Genomic DNA, 18,869 nt, shown 5'->3' on the forward strand with positions numbered 1-18,869 from the left:
AATATAATAAAGATTATCTATATATTTCAAATTAAATGGTCATTCTAAAAGAGGTTAATACGTACTGACCCTTTACTACTGATTTTAACACATACCTAGAAAATAAGGGGAAAAACCTCTATGGAATAATGATGTTATGTCCTCATTCTTAAAGACTAGATATTTTTAATGCTACTACTCAATGTTAGAAAATATATTGGACAGTTTTACCACTTGACATTTGATAACTGACTTCTACAAAATAAATTCCAGGGACTGTATGTGCTTCGAATCCTCCCATTCAACCACAGCAATTACTTTTTAATTTCAGGTGAAGTTTTTATTGGGACAGAACTACTGCAGATACTTTCAGGGTAGCAGATGCTTACCTGGATGTACTTATTTATAGGGGAATAGTCCAAACAAGGAGTGATAGTGACACATGATGACATCCCTGGAAAAGTCCAGCTGTGTTTACATGACTGCTGCTGGCTGGCTGTCGTCTCCTTGTGTGATATCTCACACAAACAAGTTACTAATATGCCTTCTGGTCCAAAGTTCACCTAAATAATGCAGTAATTGGCTCACTAACATTGTGTTCAGCTTTGTCCAGATTAGATAGTATGTCAATAAGGAAATATATTAAAACCTAAAAATGGGTTTCGCAGAATATCTTTAAAGAAAATAGGACATCAAGTAGTGTTTATTTAGCTGTTATGTTTAGTTTCTCCCTCTAACTCTTAGTTGATTACATTGATAGTTGAAACCATATTCAGTCAATTCTGCATTTATTGAGAGTTCAAGCAATAAAAAAGTAAATACAAAGATGAAGATATTTGAAACTTTCCATCAAAGAAATTAAAATATGCTGAACCAGAAATTTATAATCTAGTGATAAAGATGAGCAAGTAGATTGTGTCCATTGTGAATGCCTTCAGCAGCAAGAAACAGAAAATTCAATTAACAGAGGCTCATGCAATAAATAATTTTAATTTCTCACAGGAAGAAATCTACAGATGAGCAGTCTCCGTCAGATGCAGTGTTTCAACAGCTTTCCATCCCCTGGCTTTGCTGTCCTTGGCATGTGCCTTCCAGCCTTATACCTTCCACCTTGTGGTTACAAGGTAGCTGCCACATCTCTGAGCATCATGTCAGTGTTCACAGCAGAAATGAGAACAAGGCAGAGAACTACTCTGGTGCCTGTCTCTTCTATAAGGAAACATAAGCTTCCTATATATGTCCTGCACGCTTGTCAGAATTGTGCCCTGTGACCACATTTACCTGTAAGGAAGGCTACAGAAATGAGTACTTCGTTTTTCCAACCGTGGGAGGTGGCAAGGGAGAACAAAAGGGACTTGGGAATTGCTGTTGAATCAGTCTCCCAGTAATATCTCCACAAAGACCAACTGAGTAAGGCAGAAACAAGTCAACAGCGGGGAAAAGATATCATGGAGGCAGCACTCAGGCTGGGACTTTAAGGATAAGTAAGATTTAATGAAGGAGTTGGGGACTACAGAACAATTCAGAACATAATAAGCAAAGGAAAGAGAGGGGGTATAAAGCAGCATGGCATGCTGGAGAATGAGCAAACAGTAGTCTGGTATGTCTGGATCTAAGAGAACGTGTAGATGTGCTGGTAGGGAAGCTGTGTGCTGAGGACTTAACAAAGGAAATTTGAAATTCATTTCTACAGGACTCTTATTACTGTACTAAGTAGTTTAACTTTCTGTGGCTTCCCAAGAACTGCAAAATCATAATCAAACTCCACATGCTGACAGTAGAGGCTCTTGATCATTGTACCTAGCCTGCTTACTTGTTCTTTCTTTCCTGTCACTATACCCTACATATGTGTCAATACCTTTGGCCAAACTGGATTTCTCTTCACCCCCCGCAACCACCACACACACACACACACAACACCCTCTTTCTATGTCCGTATGAGGCCACTTGCTGTGGTTTCTACTGAAGTGTTCTCCCCATCCCTTTCCAGACCGAAGTTCTGCCTATCAAGTCCCTTCCCACCAGGAGATGGAGTGGAATCATCTCTGATCACTATAGCCCTTTTTTGAATTATGTATTATCATAATTTAAGTATGATACTTTGCCAGGAAAGGTGAACTGAGACAAATCGAAACTGCCAGTCTAGATTCAGTCTGAAAACTGATGACAAGCCTCAGTTCAAGGCTGCTTTTGTCTCCTATGACTCCCAAACAGGCAGTCAAACTGTGCCAGGGGAACACACAGGATTAGGAGGCAAATGAGTGCACGTAGCTCCCCAGTGTCTCCCTCGTCCCTCAGGAAGTCATGTTCGTAATTCGCTGGCCCACTCAGGCCTGTGGGGGTGAGACGCCTACTGGCTCTGAGGAGGCCAGAACGACAGGTTCAGTGCCTACCACCCGGGGAGAGACCACATCAGCACTTCGGGGTCTATCTTTTACCATGCAAAGAATTTTTTCTTCAGTACAATTACATTCCACCTTCTATTTCTGGTCAGGACCCACAGACACAATATTACCACATAATCTTTCTAATTTTAGTGCTGTTTATGTGTATCTTTAAGATGTTGTACCATAGTGGCTAACAGCACAGTTTCCAGAGTATTGATGCAATGCACCTCAGTATCCTCATCTATGCAATGAGAACAATAAAGTCATCATCCACCCTCTTTGGTTGTTGTGGGAATTAAAGCCAGTGTCTTGGATTATTTGATACTGTTTGTCAAATTTATATAAGTTTTGAGGGCAAAGACTCTATCTCATTCATGTTTTCTTCCATCATAATTAAATCTTGCTATGTGCACAGTAAACACTGGAAAAATAAATGAATGTCTAAATTAATTGATTTCAGTGTTTCATGGCTCTAGAAATAAAAGCAAGCAATGACACACAGGGCAGCAGCAGAAATTTATAATGAATGGGCTTATATCAAACAGACAAGCATTAGTCCTGTGAACAGGTAGCCAGCTGTGCCAAACTGCTGGTGGAAATGCACCTCTAACAACCTCCCTGCAGGCAACTTGGCAGAATTATCAGGTCCATCAAAAAATCATGGATTTTGATCCAGTGATTCCAACTCTGTACATTCTAAGAAAATGACACATACAATGTTATAGGACAAAACAGAAAACAAGTACACGTCCACTGATAAGGATTAATTACATAAATTTTAAAATATTTCTATAATGATAAGATAAACCCATATTTTGACTGAGAAAATGGCATACATTAAGTGAGAACAAAAGGACAGCATTACAGAGAGTGTACACCTATTTCTTTTAAAAATAATAATAAAAACAATAAACAATATCTTGTTTATATGTTAGAAAATAAGCCTAGAGAAAGATACATAAAATATTACTTGTTGCCTTTTAGTGAATCTATGAATGATCTTCATTTATTTTGCTTTATACTATTTTTTGAAATGTTCACAATCACCAAAAAGTGAGAGCTTTCTTTTTGGAAAAGCAATCATCTTGAAGCTTCAGTTTTTACAAACATTAGTGCAATAGCCTGTGGTTCCCAGCATGTTCACACATTCATCACGGCTGTCAACAGTCTTCTGTGGATGCACGCGCAGTGGGCGGTGTTGTGGAAGCAGGGAACCAAGAAGCAGACTGATTCCAGTCCCGTTGCTGTTGTTAACTTCCTGTGTATGTTAATATCCTGTGCATGGATATTCATGTAAGTATTGCTCTGGTGTGGGTAAGTTTACTTCTTATGTAAGTGGCTAACATCAGAGATCTTCAAATGCTAAAACAAATATCCCTAACCAACCTAACTATAAAGAGCATAACAAGAGATTAAAGACCTGCAGTTATGTGCATGGGCAGCCACACAAACAGCCAAGACTAGCAGGAAGCAGAGAAACACCAAAGGCACAAAATGTGAGGAGACACTCACTCTCAGAGGCATGCATATAGATGATCTGATTCTAATCCCCCAAATGCCCAATAGTTGACCTTAACTCAACCCTGAGTGACTGCCTTCTTATATTTTGCACCCTATCTGCCTTTTACCCCAAGTCCCTGGCATGCATGTAAATGTGTGAGCACACACATGCAGAATTTAGCAAAGGTCAGGAAGAGAGGTGATAAATAGTTCTCCAGAATGATTGTCAATGCTATGATGTTTCCTTATTGAATATGCAGAAATGAGTTAATTGCACATAGAGGAAACTGTTCTATCTTGTGGTAGGTGATGGGGAATAATAGAAAATTGCTCTTGACTCAGACACTATCTTTTCCTTATTTTACTTATGCACGATTTCATTAGTTTCTCCATGGGCATTATTGCCTTCTTAGCATCACCCCAGAACTCCCACATTACAGCCCATGGGATCTGCATAGAAAGTTCCAGTCCTGTGGCCCAGTGAAATCTTTCCAGTTATCTTCTTACTATAAGCTTCAAAACTCACATATTTGGAGAGTACCTGTTGGCCTCTATTTACTTCAATTTATTGCTTCCTGGTGTTTTCATTTAGATTTGGCATCAAACTCTGAAATTTGAAATTGGTATTGACCTGGCATCCTCCAAGGATGCTTCTTGCAGTTATTGCCTCACAGTTCTTGTCTCTGTAATCTGAAGGGGCTAACATTCCAGGCCCAGAGTTGGCCATTGGACTCCCTTAGCCAGAAGGAGTTGCTACAGGAATTCTGAGGATGAGACAGCAGTTAACACCACCGATCTCTTTGGCCCACAGGCCGGCAGCCAGCGCTTCAAGGGCAAAAGAGCATGACCTCAAGCTGTATCTACTTTTGCAAGATAGGATATTATTTTTCAATTTTGGTTTTGAAGACAAAATTAAGAGTTTAGCCTTACTAAATTAGGCTCTTACTCTCTGATGGAATATAATATCAACCAAATGTACATGATAGTTCACCCAGACACCCATTCATTCTTATGAGTTGAAGTAGGTAACTCTGACATGTGTGGACCCAAAGCTACATTCATATTGCCATTTCAGGCCTAATTTTTTTTAAATTAAGAAATTTCCAAAACACCATATTGGAAGAAATTTTATTCAGTGCTGAAAGTAGTTACTAAATTATGTTCTCACAGAATCATGTATTGAAAAACTGTACCTCAAAATATAGACACTGATTATAAGTAGTGCAAGCAAAGGGAAAGGATTCCTGGCATTGAAATGTGAAAACCTGGGTCTAGACTTCAGTTTCCCAGCATCTGTGATCTCAGATGGGAAGCGACCTTTCCCTGAGTTTGGTGATATTGAAAGAGATAGAAAAACATAAACTGTAAGATCCCATTACTTGAACATGCCTTGTTTCTCAATTATTAACCAAGTGATATTAGCAAACAGTATAGCAGTACATTGGAATTAATTACAAGTCACTGTCCCATCATTGCCATGATTATACAAAGCCATTTTAACTGTTGTATCATACACCTAATTCTCCTAACTACACATCGATTAAAATATCACAAAATATGACTTACACACAACTCTTCTCAATATAATTTGCTCTCACTGCCTAAATGGAGTCAATGAAATAGTCTTTTATGAGTCATGAAAGGACATCTGTGAAAATATTACTCTTTATAAAGTTGTATTAATTTGACAAATTGGGTTTGCAAAGACAGCTGTTTTAAGCTGGTGTTCCTTGTATGAGTAATTCACTAATTCTTTTAAACTATGATTCATTTTAATGAGAACTCTATATAATCTAATATTTTTTCTTTACTAACAGATAAGGGAGCTAAAGTAGAGGGTGATAATTATTTCAGTTGTACAAGTATTCTATTCAGCAGTGTGGACAAAAGATACACTGACTCTTATGTTTCTGATAAATATTCTCTCAATTTGGTAACCACAATCTACTCTGCTACACCCTCACACCATCTGTTTTACCCTCATATCTATAGAATGTAAGCCAAAACTTTCTACAAATACAAGGAGAATGTAGGAGAAGGAAAAATTTAATCATAATATATTTGAAAAAAACTGTTTGTTAACAGTATCAGATTGTCAGTATTATTAGATGGTTGCATTAGTTTGGACTCTCCAGAGAGACAGAACCACTAGAGATACACACACACAGTGTGTGTGTATGTGTGTGTGTGTGTGTGCACACGTGCGTGTGTAGAGAGAGAGAGAGACAGATGATTTATTAAAAGAGCTCCTTGACTCACAGAGTTAAGGAGGCTAAGAAGTTTCAAGATCTGTAGCCAGTAATCTAGAGACCCAGAAGAACCAATGGTTCCAATATGAGTCTGAAGATCTGAGAACCAGGAGAACGAAAGTTATAAATTACAGTTCAAGTTTAAGTCGTAAAGCTGGAGATGACCAATGTCTCAGCATAAGTACAGATAAACAGAAAGAGCTAATCTCTCTTACTCAGCCTTTCCCTTCTATTCAGACCTTCAGTGGACTGGAGGAGGCCCACCCACATTCAGCAGGACCATCTGCTTTACTCAGCCAGTCAATTCAGATGTTAATCTCACCCAGAAACACTCACGTGGACACACCCAGCATAATATCCAATAAACATCTGGGCACTCATGGCCCAGTCAAATTGACCAATAAAATTAACCACCAAAATGGGCCTTAGTTAAGGTTGTGGAATTCAACTCTGTCCATTTAAAGCTAAGAAAGCTGTATTCTAGAGATACATCCCAAACACCCAGAGACTGTCTGAAATATGCCCTCCCAGGGTGTCCTCCTTTTGCAGTGACAAAAGACATGTATGGAACATGTGACAATTTACATTTGTCCAAATGCCTCCTCCTAACCATCTTGCTAGATAACCAAGGTGGGAATTATTTTGCCTTAAAGGAGTGAATTGGTGCTTGGTAAGATCTAATTCATAGTGAGAGAGTCAATGTTTGTCTGCAAGCTTAGGAAAGCTGTGATGCAAAAAAGTCTGTATGCTCTGTTGAGGTTCACATAAACTCACTTTTATTGTGCCTATGTCAAGATGTTCAGATAAAATGGAAGACAGATTATCTGTTATTACAAATCTGCTAAATACATTTTGAATATATAGGACGTGGTACAATATTTTTGAACATTTTTTATTTAGCAATTGCTTTCCTCCAAATACATGACAGCTGGCAGTACTCAAAACTTGAACCCCGTAAGGAGAGCACATCGGATAAGAGATGTGATAACCAGAAATAGTTAAGATTTTTGTCTCTTTCTTACATCAAGAATGATTCTACTGATGTTAATAAATCATGAAACTTTGTCATTGTGTCTTTGGTACAGGAAATAATAAATTTTGAGGCACTCATATATTTCTTTAGTTTAATGTAGTACAAACAGAAATTATATATACGCTCTAACAGAGTGTATGAGTAGTGAATTATGTCGCTATATTTTTATCATATGGTAATACAAAATTGAAAAAATAATATAGTCAGAAGAATTCTGATGAATTAATAACAAATGTGAATTTATTCTTATATATCCAAGTAATGAGACTTTGTTACTTTATTCTAGATTACTGGGAAATTTTTATCATGGCTTATTAGGGAAACATCAAAGGTTGATCTCATCTCTCATTATTCTGTCCTGAAACTATTTCAATGTCCAGATTATTTATGTGATTTTTTTTCCAATGGTACTTTATAATAACCATCATAGTTAAAAGGAATTTCAACCTAGGGTGTGATAAATTTAATTTAATTTAAATCAAGGGGTGGGAGTGTAACAAATGAACCCCTGAGGAAGGGTTATTTAAAACTGAGACTGGAATGATGAGAAAAGGTGAAGCAGTTGAAGAGTGACAGAGAGAATAGCATGTTGGAGTACATGCCAACACCAAAGTCAAAACAAACCCACACTGCCATAGCCATGCCAACATGGTGATAAGACTGGCATCATAACAGAGATGACTAGCACTCTCCCTGCCTACCCCCTCCCTACTCACATAAACACTGACCATGACCAGATCTCCAGCCTCCTTCAATTCTTCCACCCTAACATCATTTGCCAAGAACCTCTACAGACATCCACTTTCTCATAAGCACAGTGTGTGTGTGTGTGTGTGTGTGTGTGTGTGTGTGTGTGTGTGTGTGTGTGTTTCCAAGACATGTAAGAGAGTAGTCTTCTAGCCTTGCTTCCTGGGGACACTTGTCCTGTGGTAACCTGTGCCTCAAAATTCCCAAAGCTGTTGGCAGTGTTAATACTACCTGTGTTTGTAACCAGGCTTCCAGGTTTGATGCTAAAGCCACTGATTCCTGCATCAAGGATGCTGTTCTCTGACAGCTGCTGTGTCTCCTTATCAAGGACCCATGTGTCCTGATTAGCCCGATCCCTCTGTGGGCCAATGTATACCACCAAAGGAAGGGAATTCCTCTCTTGCCTTTCTTCTGTCATTCTTGTGTGCTCCTTGGTTATCTATGTGCCCAAATGATGTATATTTTTTTATTTTAGGTTTGATTTCCCCAGAGTTCTGGTACAAGTCCAGACCTACAACCCTCTTTCCTCCTCTCCCATTTCACTCAAGTTCATTGGAATTAAGTCCCTCTTTAGTGACCCAAACTTCATTTCTCTTAGCACATATTTTTTCCTAAGAAACTCCATAGTCTGCCATGTAAATGCACACATAGTTATTTTTATTTTATATTTAGCTCTTCCCCTTATGATTTTCTGAATCCCCAAGTGGACACACCATTATTTCAAGGCTTGGTTATTCTTATATTTGCCCCATATTTTTGGCAACTAAGCTTCTTAAAAAATATCTTTTACAAGAGATTTTTCAATAATGTGATTACATGTGAATTTTTGAAATTCCATGTTTGATTCCAGAATCTCTATCTGGTGCCTATAAGGTGAGCTAGAGACAACATATCTGGCTGAACTAGGCACTCTCATCTTCTTTATCTCTCAAACACTGTAAATAGTTCAGTAATAAGGAAATATAATTATTTTGTGACATATTATAAGAGTTAGTATGTACACAAAATTCAGTGCAAATTTTGATTTAAATAAGATATGTGATGGAACCCTGGTCAGTGTGGCTCAGTTAGCTGGAGTGCTGTCCCATAACTGAAAGGTTGTGAGTTTGATTCTCAGCCAGGGTGCACACCCAGATTGCTGGTGCGATCTTAGGTCAGGGCACGTATGTATGGGAGGCAACTGATCAATGTTTCTCTCTCTCCCATCCTCTCTCTCTCTAAATGCAATGAAAAAGTGTACTCAGGTGAGAATAAATAAATAAATGATAAAAAAGATATATAATGAAAAAGTTCACCAAGAGACAAAGCATCGTTTTCTGTACAAAGCTGAGTCTAGCCTTTGCTTGCCTCCAGCCCAACAGCCACCTGACATAACAGAACACTTCAATTTATAGTAAGAAAGCCTGTTTACAAGCCCTGGTTCTGCCACTTAGTAGTTGTCGTTTTGAATTTTAGTTTCCTTATCTGTGAGATAGAAGCAAAAATATCTGTCCAACTTAATAATGACAAAACAATGAATGGTAACATTTACTGAATGTATATTACGTTCCAGACAATAGACTGAACATCTTTGAAGCTTTATCTCAATTAATCCCCTCAACACCCCTCCAAGGCAGCTACAAAAAACTGACCTTGAACACAAAACCTCCACATGAATGTTTATAGCAGCTTCACTTATAATTGCCAAAACTTGGAAGTAAACAAGGTATCCTTTAATAGGTGAATGGCTAAATAAATTTTGGTTTATCCAGACAATGGAATGTTATTCAATGCTAAAAAGAAATGAGCTATCAAGCCATGAAAAGACAGGAAAGAAACTTAAATTCATATTACTAAGTGAAAAAAAGCCAATATGAAAATTGTGGTTCCAACTCTATGACACTCTGGAGAACACAAACTTTGGAGAAAGTAAAACAATCAGTGACTGCCAGCGTTAGGGAGAAGAGAAGGATTAATACAGGGAGTACAGAGGATTTTTAGAGAAGGGAAAATAGTCTATAATACTATAATGGTAGACATATGTTATTATGTATTTATCCAAACCCATAGAATGTACAACCCCAAGAGTGAATCCGAATGTAAACTATTGACTTTAGGTGATTATAATGTGTCAATGTAGGTTCATCAATTATAATAAATATACCGCTCCGGTAGAAGATGTTGATAATGGAGGAGGGGATGCAAGTGGAGGGGCGAGGTATATGGGAAAGCTCTGTAGCTTCTACTCAATTTTGCTGTGAACCTAAAACTGCTCTAAAACCTTAAAAAAAACACTGACCTTGATAGAGGTTAAGTAACTAACCCAAAGTCATCTAGCTGTCAAGTGGAAGAGCTATGCCTCAGGCCCAGACCATCTGACTCTGAAATCTTGCACTTAAGTGGTGTGCTAAAGTGAATAAGAGATCATGTTCAGGTGTACACAAGTGGTATTAACTCTGAAATCACTGTGGTTATTTTCCCTCTGAGATATGTGGTTGAAACTAGTCATTTATCAAGAACAGCGAAGGCATACTCTGTAACTGTCAACTGGTATCATTTCCCTGATACACACAGTGATCTTACACTTTAAAGATCGATAACATTTTATTCAAAAAACATTACTCACAATTATTTTAATGTCTTTGCATTACTTTACATATCTTCACATATTTATGTGGCTATAAAGTATACATACTTTGCATTATATATGTCAAGTATACAGCTTTTTGTTCCAGCTACACTTATTTTTTATTTTATTTTTTCCATTACCCTTTAGTCCCCTATACCTCCCACCCTTCTGCAATCCCCACACTGTTGCTCATGCCCATGAACCCTTTTCCCTTTTTGCTCAATCCCTCTACCCCCTCATCTCCCCCCTCCAATAGCTGTCACCCTATTCTCTATCTATGAGTCTGTCCCCATTTTTCTTGTTCACTATATTTCACATATGAGTGAAATCATTATGGCTATTTCACCTAGTATCAAATTATATACCTGCTTTATTTATTCACTCAAAACATATTTATTCAGCTTCTGCCATAAGTCAGGCATTGTCTTAGGCTCCATGGATCATGAGTAAACAAGATAGCTAATATCCCTCCTATCTTGAATATTATATACCTTCTAGTAAGGAGAGTTATGTATCAATATTGAAAAATGCTGAGGAGATAAAAATTAAAGCAGGGTAAGGAGGCAGACGGTGGCAGGCATGATGATGTATTAAAATAACCTGGTTAGGGAAGGCACCTCTGAGAAGATCAAGTTTGTGTAGAAAGTCCTGAGTGAAATGAGAATGTGAGCCCTGCAGACATCCCAGAAAGAGGGTTCCTAACAATGAGACGACACATGCAAAGGCCCTGAGGGCAGAGGGAGCTTGCTGTGTTTCAAGAGGAGCGAGGACCAGAACAGAAAGGGGTAGAATAAGGGGAAGAGTGATAGAAGATGGGGACTGAGGAGGAATGAGGATGGGGAGGAAAAATGCTGTTTGGGAGACCAGGTAAGGTCTCTGGAGGGGTTTAGGAGAGCAATAGCACGTTCTAACTTATGGTTTAAAAAAATTACTCTGGCTTTGTGCCGAAAATAAACTGTAGGAGACAGAGTGAAAGGGGAGAGACCAATTAGGAAGCTGTTGCCATAGCCCCAGTGAAAGCTTATGGAAGTTATGGTGGTAATGGTGGAGGTGGTGAGAAGTGGTCTTCTGAATTTTGTTGAAAGGATTTACCAATTGTGGACATGAGAGAAAAGAAGGAGGCAAAAATGATTCCTGGTTTTTTAACCTGAGCACGTGAAAGATTGCAGTTATGAAGAGGAAGAAAATTGAAGCAGTAACAGATTTGGGGTCGAAGTGGGTAAGGTAGGAACCAAGAGTTGAGTGTAGACAAGATCAAGTTAGGCCCCTAAGTGGGTATGTCATGTATGCAACTGGATATACAAGTCTTGCATTCTGAGAGTGAGGTCTTGATTAGTTTGAGATTGTGGTTCAGAAGAGACAGAGTTGAGGATAGAGCCCCCCCCCCAAGATAAAGAGGTCAGAAAGATAAAGATAAATACAGGAGACTTGAACAGGACTGGCCCATGAGTGAAGCAAAACTAAGATAGCGTGGCATCCTGCAAGCCTGGTCAGGAAAGAATATCAGGGAGAAAGAAGGAATTATCTGTGTCAAAGGCTGCTCATAGGTCAAGCAAGATGAAGGCAGAATGGGCCATTGGATGTAGCAGTCTCGGTTTAGTGTAGCAGGCACCAGTACAAGGCAAATGGGAGGTGGAGCAGAGGAGTTAGAAACAGTGAATATGGACAACTTTCCTGAGACCATTGTTTGAAAGGAGATTAACAAAAAGAAATGATCACTAGGCAAGGAGGTCTTTTGGTTTGTTTGGATTTTATTTTAACATGAGAAATATTATAGCACATTTGAAGACAAATTAGAAAAAACCAGCAGAGAAGGTGAACTTACAACACAGGAAAGGGAGAATTAGAAAAGAGTCACCTCCCCTTAATGTCCCATATTTTACTTATCTTTTTACACTGATGTTCATGTAAGTTGCTTCTGATGTTTTACTGTAATGTTGCAAGGGAAATTTTTGTGTCCATTTATATTTGTATTCATTGATATTCTTTCCTTAAAAGAAATGTGTGAGTGAAGAATTACTGGGTTAAAGATCATGAACATTTTTAAGACTCTTGACAATGCCCCATTGTTTTAAAAAATCAATTTACTAGGCCACCAGTAATGTGTAAATGATTAAGTTCTATCGCAGTCTTGCTAGAGCTGTGACACATACTTTGACGCCATAGTTGATGGAATTTCTAAAGTGTTTCAACTGCCCTTGTACTAACAGGCTATTAGCTCCTTAAAGACAGAGATCACATTTAAGTGTCTTCATTCCCTCATATTCTTTTAGACCAAATGTTTTATTACTAATAATAATTACAATAGTCATTTATCTAAAATCCCTCTTTGTTATAGCATGATGGCGTGCATATGCCATAGAGAGAGACTTGTATTTGAATCCCAGACTCATTACTTGGGCTTTGCTTAAAAGACTTTAATTTCCCATCAATAAACAGATGAATCGTAATCCCTGCTTTCTAAATCATGGTGAGGGTTGAAATATCTGTTACGTCCCTGGCACAGAGTAGGAGCATTTTGGAGGGAATAGTGGAACTTTTAGAACTTTGTATTTATCATAAAAGTGCCTTGTGAATGTATAATTTTTAAAGGCAGAAATAAAAAAAATCTTTCATGAAACACCTTATTTATAGCCCACATAATTCTCTTCTTACAGTTTTGCTAATTACCATGGAAAAAAATCCCCATGAATTTCAATTCTAGTGAACGGTTGAAACAGCCAGCACCTGGGCTATCCCTTGGGAATGCACAGGCTGCTACAGTAGACCTGGGATCAGCAATGTCTCTAGAAATAGTACCAGGCAGTTACCCCCAGGTGACTATATGAGGCTTCATCTCAGCACTGAGCTTAGAAAGCTTTATGATTAACCCAGCTTGCTATGGTGAGGAAATAACACAAAGAAGAGTACAGATGGAAGTCGAACTGACCGCAACACCCAGTCAATTTCCAAACAGGTAAGAGAGAGTCTTCTGTAGCATTAACAGTGTGAGGTTAGGAGGACATTTATGTCTGTATCGTTCATGTGTGCATATATATGAGTCAGCAGAGAATCTTTGTGCTATCTAGGGAAATATCTTTAGCCTCAGAATTTGAAATTAAAAGAAAATACTACGCAATTAATTCAAAATCTCTGAACAGTAAAGAGCCTACCATGATCCTGAGAAGTTTCTCATAAAATTTGTATCCTTAAGAGAATGGAATTACAAATACATCCACTTGGACAAAACTGAGAATTTTTATAAAAGATTTTGGGTGGAGCAGTTACCTTCCTTGTTTTGTTTGGTCTACTTCCCACAGTGATATTGGGAAAAAGATGACCACTTGCATTTATGATAACTAGGGGGGAAAAAGAGAAGTATAGTGGGCTAAATCACTAAATCTGGACATTTTTATGATAATGGTATCTTGGGGACCCTGCCTTTGCATACAACCTTCAGTAAAAGACTAGTCAGTGTCTCCCATTGTAATCGGATGTCGGGGACCAATAACTGCAAGGTTGTGATGTGAGACATCCCTGAACTAATTCTCAACCAGGGACTTCAGCCTTATTGTTTTCCACCGGTAAACCAGGAACCTTACTATTAAAGCTTGCTGTCCTTGTAAGAATGAATGGCTCTCATTAAGAATTATGTATGAATCCATACATAATTCTGTACAGAATTAGAGAAACTTTCTGTACAGAAGGTGCTATCCTCAGGTGAAAACCCTCACAAAAGTTTATTTCACTTAGGTTTATTTCAAAAATACGTATTGGTTTTTCCATCTGTGTTCTAGGCATTGTGTGAAGTCCTGGGCATATGAAGATTAAAAATAAGAAGTTAGTTTGTGTGTTAAAAATCATATAGTAGTTCTGGTATTGATACAGAGTTAAAAATTCTGATGCTATCTGTGGTTTGTGATGATGAATAACAATGTCAGAAATAGTGCATCTGGTGTTTTCATCCATCTTAATAATAAAATTAGATTAACTTCCTGTCTGATTCAATATTGAAGAAAACAGTAATCAAGATGGCCCAAATATATCATTTGATCCAAGAAGTCGATCTCTATTTGCCACAAAATATAAGGCTGTCAGATTTTTTAGCATATCTCTAGTGTGAAATATGACCAAATAATAATACCAAATGATACATTGGCAGTAATTTCATAGCAGGATTCTGGGGTTTACCAGCGAAATTTTAGAATAAAGAGAAATGAAAGTTTTCAGTGATTTTTCTTTTAATGTCCAGTGGATAAATCTATTTTAATAGGAAGAGTCCTAAGTAGCTTGTCAATTTTGCACACCAAAATATCTTCCCCTGCAGCTTCTACAGTCTTAAACGTATCTGTTTAAATTGCCAGCATGAATTACTCAACTGATAACTGATGTTAGATTGCGTTATATGAAATTAGCCATTTCTATATTTAGCTGTAACAAGGACGAATAAGCTATATATAGTCTCCTTTGTTTTTTCATCAACCTGTGTAGTTCTACTACACAGTTTAATAATTAGATCAGTTTAATAATTAGATCAGAGACACAGCAATCCTATTGCCATGGCCCCAGTCATGCTAAAAGAAAAACAAGGATGTGTTGGGAAGGTTGAGAAGTGGCAACAGGGTGACCTGGCACAGTCTCGCTGTGCATTGAAGCTGCGCTGCAGACAACATCACTCAGACTCTTTCTTTTCCTGAAATGAAATGGGCCCTGATCACTAAAATAACACATTGTGGGAAATTATATGCTTACTATTTTGCTCCTTCTGCAGATGAATAAAGCCACAAGAACATTGACTAAAACTTATTCCACATTCCATCTTTATACATCTTTAGTTATGCAGAAAATTGTTAATTCCCACTCTGATAGAAAAGTCAAGGTTCCCGAGAATAATCATTGAGAGGACACTAAATCATAGAGTGTTTATTTTCATCTCAAAAACACAGGCCAGTAAGCTCATTTTATTTGATCATGTTTCCTAGAGAATTGGGTAGTTCTCCAGAAGAGTGAAAACCAGAATCTTATTGCAGGCATTGAAGTGAAACATAAACTACTTCACGGAGAGAATCGAAATAAACTAAATTGAGGACACCCTTCCAGGGAGCATTAGGCCCCACGCTGCCCTTGCGGTCAGACTGCCTCAGAGCCCGTGCCGTCTCGCTGCCGCCTCCCGGCTCAAGGGTTTGCGTTTTGCGTGCGAAGAGTTGAAATACCCAAAAGACTATATTCCTGTTGATTGATAAAAGGGAGCACCCAGGGGCCTGCAAGGTTTGCTAATTTTTTTATTTTTTAAAGTGGTATTTATGTATTGGTGGCTTGGGATACAATGTCAGTTTCTGACTTGAAAGCAGAGTGCCCGGGGAGTGGAACGGTTATGACTTTATCCTTGGACATCCATTTCCAAGGACGCCTCAATGCCACTTAGAGGTTAGTTTTGTCTCAGTTCTTTCTGAATAGGTAGGGAGTCAGACGTCTCTTCTGTTCTTTCCGAAAAGCGGTGTGAATGGAGTGGTCACGGCTGGGATGATTCGAGTCTTGTTATCTTGATCGGGCCGGCCGGAGAAACCCGAATTTGTCCGACCTCGTTTTCCAGGAAGCGCTCGCCTGAGCCTTGGGCTTTTGTCCGCGCAGGGCTGCTGCCTGGCCCCAATTCCAGCCATTTTCAGCTCCGATTTTTGGCTGCTGTGCTCTGCCTCCAGCATGAGAAATGCTGAAGGGAGGGGAGGGAGGTGGCAATTGAAGGGAGACTGAGAGAGAACACAGGAATAAGAACAACAGATAAGAAAAACATTCAGTACAAGGTAGAACATATAATCAGGGAAGATGAATGTGGAAATTTCTATTGACTCGAACATATAATAAGGAAACTTGAAAACTGTGAAAAGCAAGGAACTAGCTATTGTATTTGTTTACTGTACCCAGGATAATATCTATTTGTGGTTAAATCATGATTTTTTTCCTCCTGTCTCTGAAGAACTTTGTATTAAACCTCTACTTTCTTCTATTTTATTCATAGATATGTTTGTAACTTTTATAAAAATGTTTTTGTAAGTATAAATGGATACAAAATCACTAAGGATAAGAATGGTAGTATCATAAAAGTATATAAAATGGTATTTTATAATTTATGGAAGCTTTATCTCCTCCAGTGAATTTGTACTTAAAAAAGTCAAGACCTTCATGATTTTTTAAAAATAGATCCTAAGGATGGGGGCTTAGTCCAAACTATGCAGAATTTAAAGTTTTCAAAACAAAGTACAAAAGTTCTTTACTTGATTATTAAAAATTAGGAGTCTTTAAAGGCAAAAGAGAAGGTGTTTTACAAAAAAAGTTAGTAGGGGATATAAAAAGGAACACTAATTAAGTGGTAACATTAAAATAGAGATGAAAAATTAATGAAATGGAAAAAACTAGGTTATAACAAGCACTATAAATGAGTAGGATCTAATCTAACTCACTAAATTTAACTGTTTCAATATTAATATTTAATTTGCAGTAGTAAAGAGAAAAGAGGAAAAGGATGATGAATATGAATTTAATTCAATATTTACCATCTTCTGCAGAATTTGAAATTTGGTTTGAAAGAGCCAGGTTGGGAGAAAATGGAAGCAGAGCTTCTAAAATCAAAGAACATGCTTAAAGTGGGCCATTTTGATCTCAATCCTCCAATGTATATTCTCTCCAAAAATTATATCGCCTCAGCAAAACCAAAGTGCTTGAACTGTTGCTTTTTTCACTGACCTAGATTCCTGGCTGACTTCTGGCTGGCACTCCTTGACAGGCATTAACAGCCAGTGAATGCAAACACCCGAAATTCAAGGAGGCCACTCCTTAGGGCCTCGATACTATCACTATTCCAGCAACTAAGTAAAGGGCCTTCATCTAACCAACAAAGTTGCTACTCAGTTGCCCTTGGTACTGAATATACAGACAAGTAGGTTATTTAATTGTTTTTACCATTAATATATAGTAAATTCATATTTATAAGCAAAGTTTATGGAGCACTTTTTATCTGCCAGTTTTAGCTGTTTTACTCATATATCTGATAACTCATGTTATTCTCAGAAGCCCTATAAAGGAGATGCAGTTACCATCCCCATGTGACAAGAGAGGAAACTGAGGCTCAGAGACAGTTAATCATTTAACCAAGTCCACTTAGTCTAGGACTAAATCCAGGTCTTTCTTACTCTAAAGCCCATGCTCTTAACTGTTACATTATAGTGTGGCAAAGTTTGCTTATTTGTTATTTGCTTACCAACTTGCACCTTCCAAACACACAAACACAATTATTTTATCTTGTGTTCAGTCTTCCTAGCAATTAGAAAACAGAATAGGCAAAATCTTTTAAATTTGTGAGCTCATAATTCAAGAAGTCCCTAAGTATCTGTCTGCTTTGTCCACAAGGTCTTACCTTTCTAAACAAGAAACTTAGATACATTTTCTTAATCGCTACCAATATTCATTCAGCTCCCTTATGAATTGTTTTAATTGGCTGGCTGATCAATTGATTTAGCAGGCCATAGGTACAACAGAGCAAGGATATAAAAAACTCAAATAAGTTGGCATTGCAATTGTTTTCAAAATGTTTCCAAACATTATTCAGACTAAAATTCTAGTATTATTATTTCTTGTGCTAAAAGGGGTAAGGTAGCTCATCACAGTGAAGGGACCTTAGGAGAAAGATTGTCCTCTGGCTAGCTACTGCTGTCAACATTTTCACCACCTGGGGATAAAGATTTTTCTATTTACCATTTGTTCTTCTTTTGTTCTCAGTAAAAATTAGTTTTGGTGTTCTCCTTATTTCTTCATTATGTATTCACTTCTTCACTCCCTAAAAGCCTCAGTGTACACTAGTGGCATGTTGATTTTAGTTCATGAGTATCAATTGTACTAATCCTTATAGACTCTGTGGAACTGTATATCGTGCACCTTGCTTTCAAGTGAGTTCCAACGAGGACTCACCTGGCCTCCCAATGGCCTGGGGATCACATTTTGAGAATCACTACTTGAAGCCATCAATTATTTCTCATCAACAAATCCAACAGTCCTTTCTTGGTCCTCATTTTTCTACCTTAACCTGCATCTGGCAGTGTTGGCAAACCTCATTTGAGAACTCTGCACCTGACTTCCATACACCAGATACCTCCAGTCTCCCCTGACCCTTCTACCTCTGTAGACATCCATGTTAAAATCAAGGCCAACTAACAAAGTTTTAAGTCCTTTTGGCTTTGGAGGGGAAATGAGAGGAGCGTGCTGTCTGACTTGGTGGTGCCATGCACCCGTGTCTGAGCAGGCGAAGAAAGCACATCCTGCTCCGCCCACCTGGGAGAGGCAGAGGGAGCAGACCTATGGGGATAAACATGTCACTTTATGGCTGATAGAGCTGC

General features: G+C 38.1%; 1 protein-coding gene across 2 annotated transcripts in view; it reads left to right on the forward strand.

Annotated features, from left to right (window-relative positions):
* Window positions 1-18,869, forward strand: part of PTPRR (protein tyrosine phosphatase receptor type R) — a 242,339-nt gene that overhangs the window by 100,074 nt on the left and 123,396 nt on the right. The window contains exon 1 of one of the 2 annotated variants that reach the window (XM_045829312.1): window positions 15,732-15,750. The exons of the other annotated variant lie outside the window; for it this stretch is intronic. The gene's annotated coding sequence lies outside the window, so the exon portion shown is untranslated. Of the gene's footprint in view, window positions 1-15,731; window positions 15,751-18,869 lie in introns of those variants that run through there. 2 annotated transcript variants of the gene reach the window in all.

This window comes from Phyllostomus hastatus, unplaced genomic scaffold (assembly GCF_019186645.2).
Source record: "Phyllostomus hastatus isolate PE091 unplaced genomic scaffold, TTU_PhHast_1.1 phas_scaffold_93, whole genome shotgun sequence".
In the NCBI taxonomy this organism is placed as follows: Eukaryota; Metazoa; Chordata; class Mammalia; order Chiroptera; family Phyllostomidae; genus Phyllostomus; species Phyllostomus hastatus.